The 6,000-nt window shown below is 48.5% G+C and overlaps 1 long non-coding RNA gene across 2 annotated transcripts in view; it reads left to right on the forward strand.

Annotated features, from left to right (window-relative positions):
• The window catches only part of LOC146810261 (uncharacterized), a 43,827-nt gene extending 40,866 nt beyond the window's left edge, over positions 1 to 2,961 (forward strand). For both annotated transcript variants that reach the window (XR_014965652.1, XR_014965653.1), the window contains exon 3: positions 2,349 to 2,961. This is a non-coding gene — a long non-coding RNA (uncharacterized LOC146810261). The remainder of the gene's footprint in view (positions 1 to 2,348) is intronic.
• Positions 2,962 to 6,000: the final 3,039 nt, after the last annotated feature.

Genomic DNA, 6,000 nt, shown 5'->3' on the forward strand with positions numbered 1-6,000 from the left:
GTATGCTGCATTGCAGCATCACAATCACAGAAGTGGCAGTGTGTAGCTTAGAGCCAAACTTATCAATGGCATGTTACACAGACACATGCAAAAGATGTGTATGTCAATTGCAATTGCATCTTTGTGCACTGCAATGGTGTTGTCAGGCTGTGTCCGTGGGGACATTCCATGCTTGACTCTGGATCATGTGTACAAACTCCTTTGTTACAATTGGTGACATTACTCAACAAGCATTTTCTACGCATGCTTTCTCTCAGCATTATCTGATGTCACATTGTTTTGACAATGCAGGGCTCACCGACACTATCTGTGAGTAGGCATTAGCCATCAGAATTACACAACCCTCATGACCCCAGGGTGCCATTACAATGTGGAATCCATTGTAACAGTTTGCGTTGTGAATGCATGCGAGTTCTCATCTACTACAGAGTAAGATTAGTGGTAACAAGACATGCATGAGTGGCATATTTGGTTAAATGATGTCTGCCCCTTGCAGTGTCAAAATGTCAGATATTGTGTAGTAATGGTGGAGTGAGTAATAGCCAGCGTTCAAACAACAAACATGTTTCCATGTGTGCTGCATGATGCAGCATGATTGTAAGTGTGAGTAGGGCTGTCCCAGTTTTGTTCCTGTGCATGTAAGGTGAGCTTACAATAGGTTGACATTCACACCTGCACACAGCCACCCTTGCACTCTTGTGCAAGAGTGCCAGTCTTGGCACTGACTCGATGTACTGCACACAGTTGCTGGTGGACACACAGATGCAAAAAAGTAGTTGAAGGACAGAATGCAGAACAATCTCATACATTCACCCTAGTACAGAGATCTGGGCCTAAATCCATCGTTTTTTTGCTCACCATGCTGTTCCAGTTTGAACCCAGCCATATGCAAATCAGTCTTGACCCTGTGCCTCATGGGAACAGTCCAGCCCGAACTGCCAAGCCAGGTCCTCCCTGGACTGGAAACAGGCATCCTAGGACCGGTTTCAGGGTTTCACCCCTCTTCAGCCAGGATAGCTTTATTCTAGTGGCATGGAGAGCAAGGGACCCACGTCTGGGCATACCCTTCTCACTTGGGGTGACAAATGCAAAAAAGTAGTTGATGGACAGAATGCAGAACAATGTCATACATTCACCCCAGTACAGAGATCTGGGCCTAAATCTATTGTTTTTTTGCTCACCATGCCGTTCCAGTTTGAACCCAGCCATAAGCAAATTAGTCTTGACCTTGTGCCTCATGGGAATAGTCCAGCCCGAACTGCCAAGCCAGGTCCTCCCTGGACTTGAAACAAGCATCCTAGGACCGGTTTCGAGGTTTCACCCCTCTTCAGCCAGTATAGATTGATTCCAGTGGCATGGAGAGCAAGGGACCCACCTCTGGGCATACCCTTCCGGTTTGAACCCAGCCATATGCAAATCAGTCTTGACCCTGTGCCTCATGGGAACAGTCCAGCCCGAACTGCCAAGCCAGGTGCTCCCTGGACTGGAAACAAGCATCCTAGGACCGGTTTCGGGGTTTCAGCCCGCTTCAGCCAGGATAGCTTGATTCCAGTGGCATGGAGAGCAAGGGACCCACGTCTGGGCATACCCTTCTCACTCGGGGTGACAAATGCAAAAAAGTAGTTGATGGACAGAATGCAGAACAATGTCATACATGCTCAGACGTGAGTCCCGTGCGCTCCATGCCACTGGAATCAAGCTATCCTGGCTGAAGAGGGGTGAAACCCCAAAACCAGTCCTAGGATGCTTGTTTCCAGTCCAGGCCTGGCCTGGCAGTTCGGGCTGGACTGTTCCCAATGGGCACAGGGTCAAGACTGATTTGCATATGGCTGGGTCCAAACTGGAATGGCGAGCAAAAAAACGATGGATTTAGGCCCAGATCTCTCTACTGGGGTGAATGTATGACATTGTTCTGCATTTTGTCCATCAATAGTTCTTTTTGCTGTGGAATCACATGGGCTGCACTTGTGCATTGTACATAAGTAGCAGCATTGTGTCACAGGAGCGGATGAGGGTGGTGCTGTGCACGGAGGGCTAATGCCTCCCTACTCAAGTCAATTGTACATGTCACCCACACTCAGGGTGTAGAATGGTGCCATGTTTTGACCGTGTCATTAGCATTTTTTCATATCAGTACATGTCCCATGCCATGCACTGTCATGTCAGTCTCCACAGCCTTTAGTGAACGATTCATGCCTTGAAATTTGTTTGAACAGGTCACTTTGTGACTTAACAGAGGTACGCTGGTGTGTTGCCTCCCATGTTGTTTTGAACTTGGAACATAGATTTCATGTTGGACCATGACATATTGTGAGTGCCTGAAAATTGACTTTGAGCATGTTTTACAGACAACATGACACCTAGTGAGCAGCATGCATTCCAGGTGGGCAAGGACCGCTACCTCCATGTGAGAAAGGTCAACAAAGGCTTTCGACAAATGGCTAGGAGGCACCGCGGTGAAAAGAAAGCTGGAACCTGGAAGGCGCTTCCTGAGTATGACCTGACCAGCTGGCAGCCCATCCCCTCAACCTCTGGGGCCAGTGTGGGCCATCTGTCAGTGAATCCCCCTCCAACCACAACCGCCCAGGTGCCAGTGCCCCCCGCACCTGTGGCTCAGGTGGCAGCTTTAAATGCAGAGCTACTGTGTAGGGTCACTAGGAACAACTCATTGCTGACTGACATTTGCAGTGAACTCCTCTACCTTAACCGGCAGATCCACGAAAATCGTGGCCATCTTGGACTTCCGTAATTCCTCCCCATGTTGTCCCCCATCCCCCTCTTCTCCCTTCCCACAATGTTAATGTTTACATTAGATGTGTTGTTAGTGATGTTTAGTCTGTTTTAGGTAGAGTAGTTTTAGCATAGGTATAGTTAGTTTTAGATTCTGACTTTTTTGTTCTAGATTGTGATAGTATTTGGGGGTAAGTTTCATTTTGCTTTGGGTGGGGAGTTGATGTTCATTTTATTTAGGTGTGTTAGTGATTAGTTAGGTTAGCAAGTTTAGTAAATTTTAAGATATTTGTAGTTAGTTTAGATTTAGTGTTAGCATTAGGGATTAGTGTTAGTGTAGGGAATTATAACATTTCAGTTGTATAATAAATCTTGTTATCTTTGATTTCTGCTTGCACTGATGTCAGGGACGATGCTGTGTGTGGGGCTTGCTCCATTGTATGCAACTCATACCATCATTGGAATAATCCTTGTATGTGTAACTATGGTCGTGACCTGTTACTTAGCAGGATGGATTGTGTCCAGATACCTTAGAAGTGAGCACAGTGAACTTGCATGGCTGACAGATTTGCAAGGATCGTTCACGGCCTAGTCTAGTGACAGTGTTTTGTGACGTCCAACATCTTAGGTATGATGCACAGAGTTGTACTGCACATTGTTGCACATTTACAACTCAACGTAGGCACATAGCACTGTGAGTCTGTCAGAGTTGCTACAGTTATCCATCATGGAGATGTATGTATGCCCCGGCTACCACATATTGCGTCAAAGAAATGCATATCAGATGCTCCAGGATCTGAGTCCATCTCCATTGCAAAGACCTTGGCACACTTGATGCGTGGTGCCAGTGCATCAGATTACTTTGCCTTACATGTTCCTGTGCATGGACGACCAATCTCCTTTACATGCATGATGTAGGTCAAATGTGTGTCCATTGGTAACGTCACAGGGCACAACAGTGTTTGTGATTCACATGAGTAATGTGGTACTGAGTTATGACTTTGGAATTGAGGTAAGTTACAGATGTCATTTATGATTTGCACTGTTAGGTAGACTGACTTAACTTCTACTATCTTCCTTTTGTGACACCCTTAATAAGTTAAGTAATGCTTTAGTCACTGATGACGTTTTGTTGCAGGCACACTGTTCTGCAGCACCCAGGTGGTGACATGTTGCATTGCTACCTGTACCGACAGTGTCATAGCCACTCATCCCAGCTGTTACTTTTGGCATTGGCTCATAGTGATGACACACTTGAAATGTTGCCACTGAATCAGACTATATGCTAATTGCAGTTCTACAGACATCCATGGACACTTTGGCCAATATGCTCACAGTGTGCACAGCAAAAGAGGGCTCAGAATTTGTTTGGCATTGTTTTTGCACATGTAGGGGCTGACTGACGCTTTATACTTTGGCTACAGTCACTATTGTGGACTCAAATACAGTGTGGCTGACTTTGTAGTTCCATATATGTATGTTACACATGTGCCCTTAGGTCACCTCATCAATGTGAATCTGCTGTGCAACATCTAGGGATGTGATATGCAATGCGCAACGTCACAACAATCTTCGTCCACTACGTCCAGTGTAAGTAAATATGCCAGGAGATTATGGTTTGCTATCCTTCTGGGTGACACTACTTGTGTCCTGCAACTGACTTGTACATGTTGTCACAAATGCATTTTTCATCAATGGATGTGGGTCAAAGTTAGTACATTGCTAGATTTTGCTATCTGATAAATGTGGGCACAGCATCTTAGCCCGTGTACTCTTGTTTTAACCCCTGTGCCCCTTCTTCACTGTCTGCCTTCTGTAATTTCTTTGGTACCCGTGTTGCCAATGTAATTTTATTTTGACCACTGTGCCCCTTCTGCTTGATTTGGTAGTATTGCTCCTTTTCAATATTTACCCATGTATTGTGTCCAGCTTTTCTCCGCACATCTCCGCCCTCACTTCCCGCAGCAGCATCCTCTGCGGCCACGCCTCCACACACGGCAATTTGTCCCGCTACCCCTCACAGCTGCTCCTCCCTCCCACCTCCCCTTCTTATGGCAGCCACTGCGTGTCCGCATCGTTGGCACGCCAAAGGCGCACATAAGGCAGGCCCGTCTGTGCCCGTCCACGCCTGGACCACGCACAACGCCAGAACGCCTGGGCCACACAAATGCCACAAAACCCAACGCCACTACGATGCCAGCAGCCTCCACGCACTCAACATCGGACGATCAAACACCTGCTTCCGACCCACAACAGAACACACACAAGGACCCTTCTCATGCTGGATCTGCAGCTCCACCAACTTCCGAACCACAAATCCACCAACCGGGTAAGAACCCAACTACCTCAGATGCATTCTTCTCAACACACACTCCGCCCGCAAACGCGCCGTTGAACTCTGGGACCTACTCGTCACAACATCCCCAGATGTTGCCTTCCTGACGGAGACCTGGCTGAACCCCTCCTCGGCACACAACATCGCCATAGCCATCATGGACGGCTACAAGATCACCCGCAGGGACCGCACCAATGGAGTAGGAGGAGGAATTGCCATCCTCCACAGGAACACTCTCAGAGTCTCGACCAACACCAACGACATCCTCAGCAACGCCAAACACCTGCACTTCATGATCCACACCGAGCCCAACATCAACCTCACAGGAACAATTGTCTACAGACCCCCCCCAGACCCCGATCACAGTTCAGCAACTCCATTGCCTACTTCGTCAAACACGCCCTCGCCTCCACAGACTACATCCTTCTTGGGGACCTGGATTTCCACCTCGGGAACAACAACAACACCCACTCCACCGCCCTGATTGACAACCTCGCCAGACTCGGATCCAGACTAATCGTCACAACACCCACCCACTCTGCCGGCAAAACGCTTGACCACAACTTCTCCACAAGCTCCCACGTCTCCTTCACCCACACCACCGAACTCCACTGGACCGCCCATCTACGCATCCACTTCACCTTCCAGAACCCCACCACGCACCACCGCACACAACCGATCCCCCACCACTGCTGGGGCTTGGTTGCCGAAGACCAGCTAACCACCACCCTCGCCCGTAGCCCACCCACCTACCATCCCCACCCTACCGCCCGCAACCTCAGACAATGGCTCGATGACTGTGCCAACACACTCTCCCCGACCACAAAACCCTCAAACAGACACACCAGCAGGAAAGCCATCAGATTCACTGAGGACCTCCGGGACTCCAAGCAAACGTGCCAAAAGCCAGAGGAGGTATGTCACCGTATACAGAC

The sequence above is a fragment of the Triturus cristatus genome, chromosome 7 (assembly GCF_964204655.1).
Source record: "Triturus cristatus chromosome 7, aTriCri1.1, whole genome shotgun sequence".
NCBI classification, from domain to species: domain Eukaryota; kingdom Metazoa; phylum Chordata; class Amphibia; order Caudata; family Salamandridae; genus Triturus; species Triturus cristatus.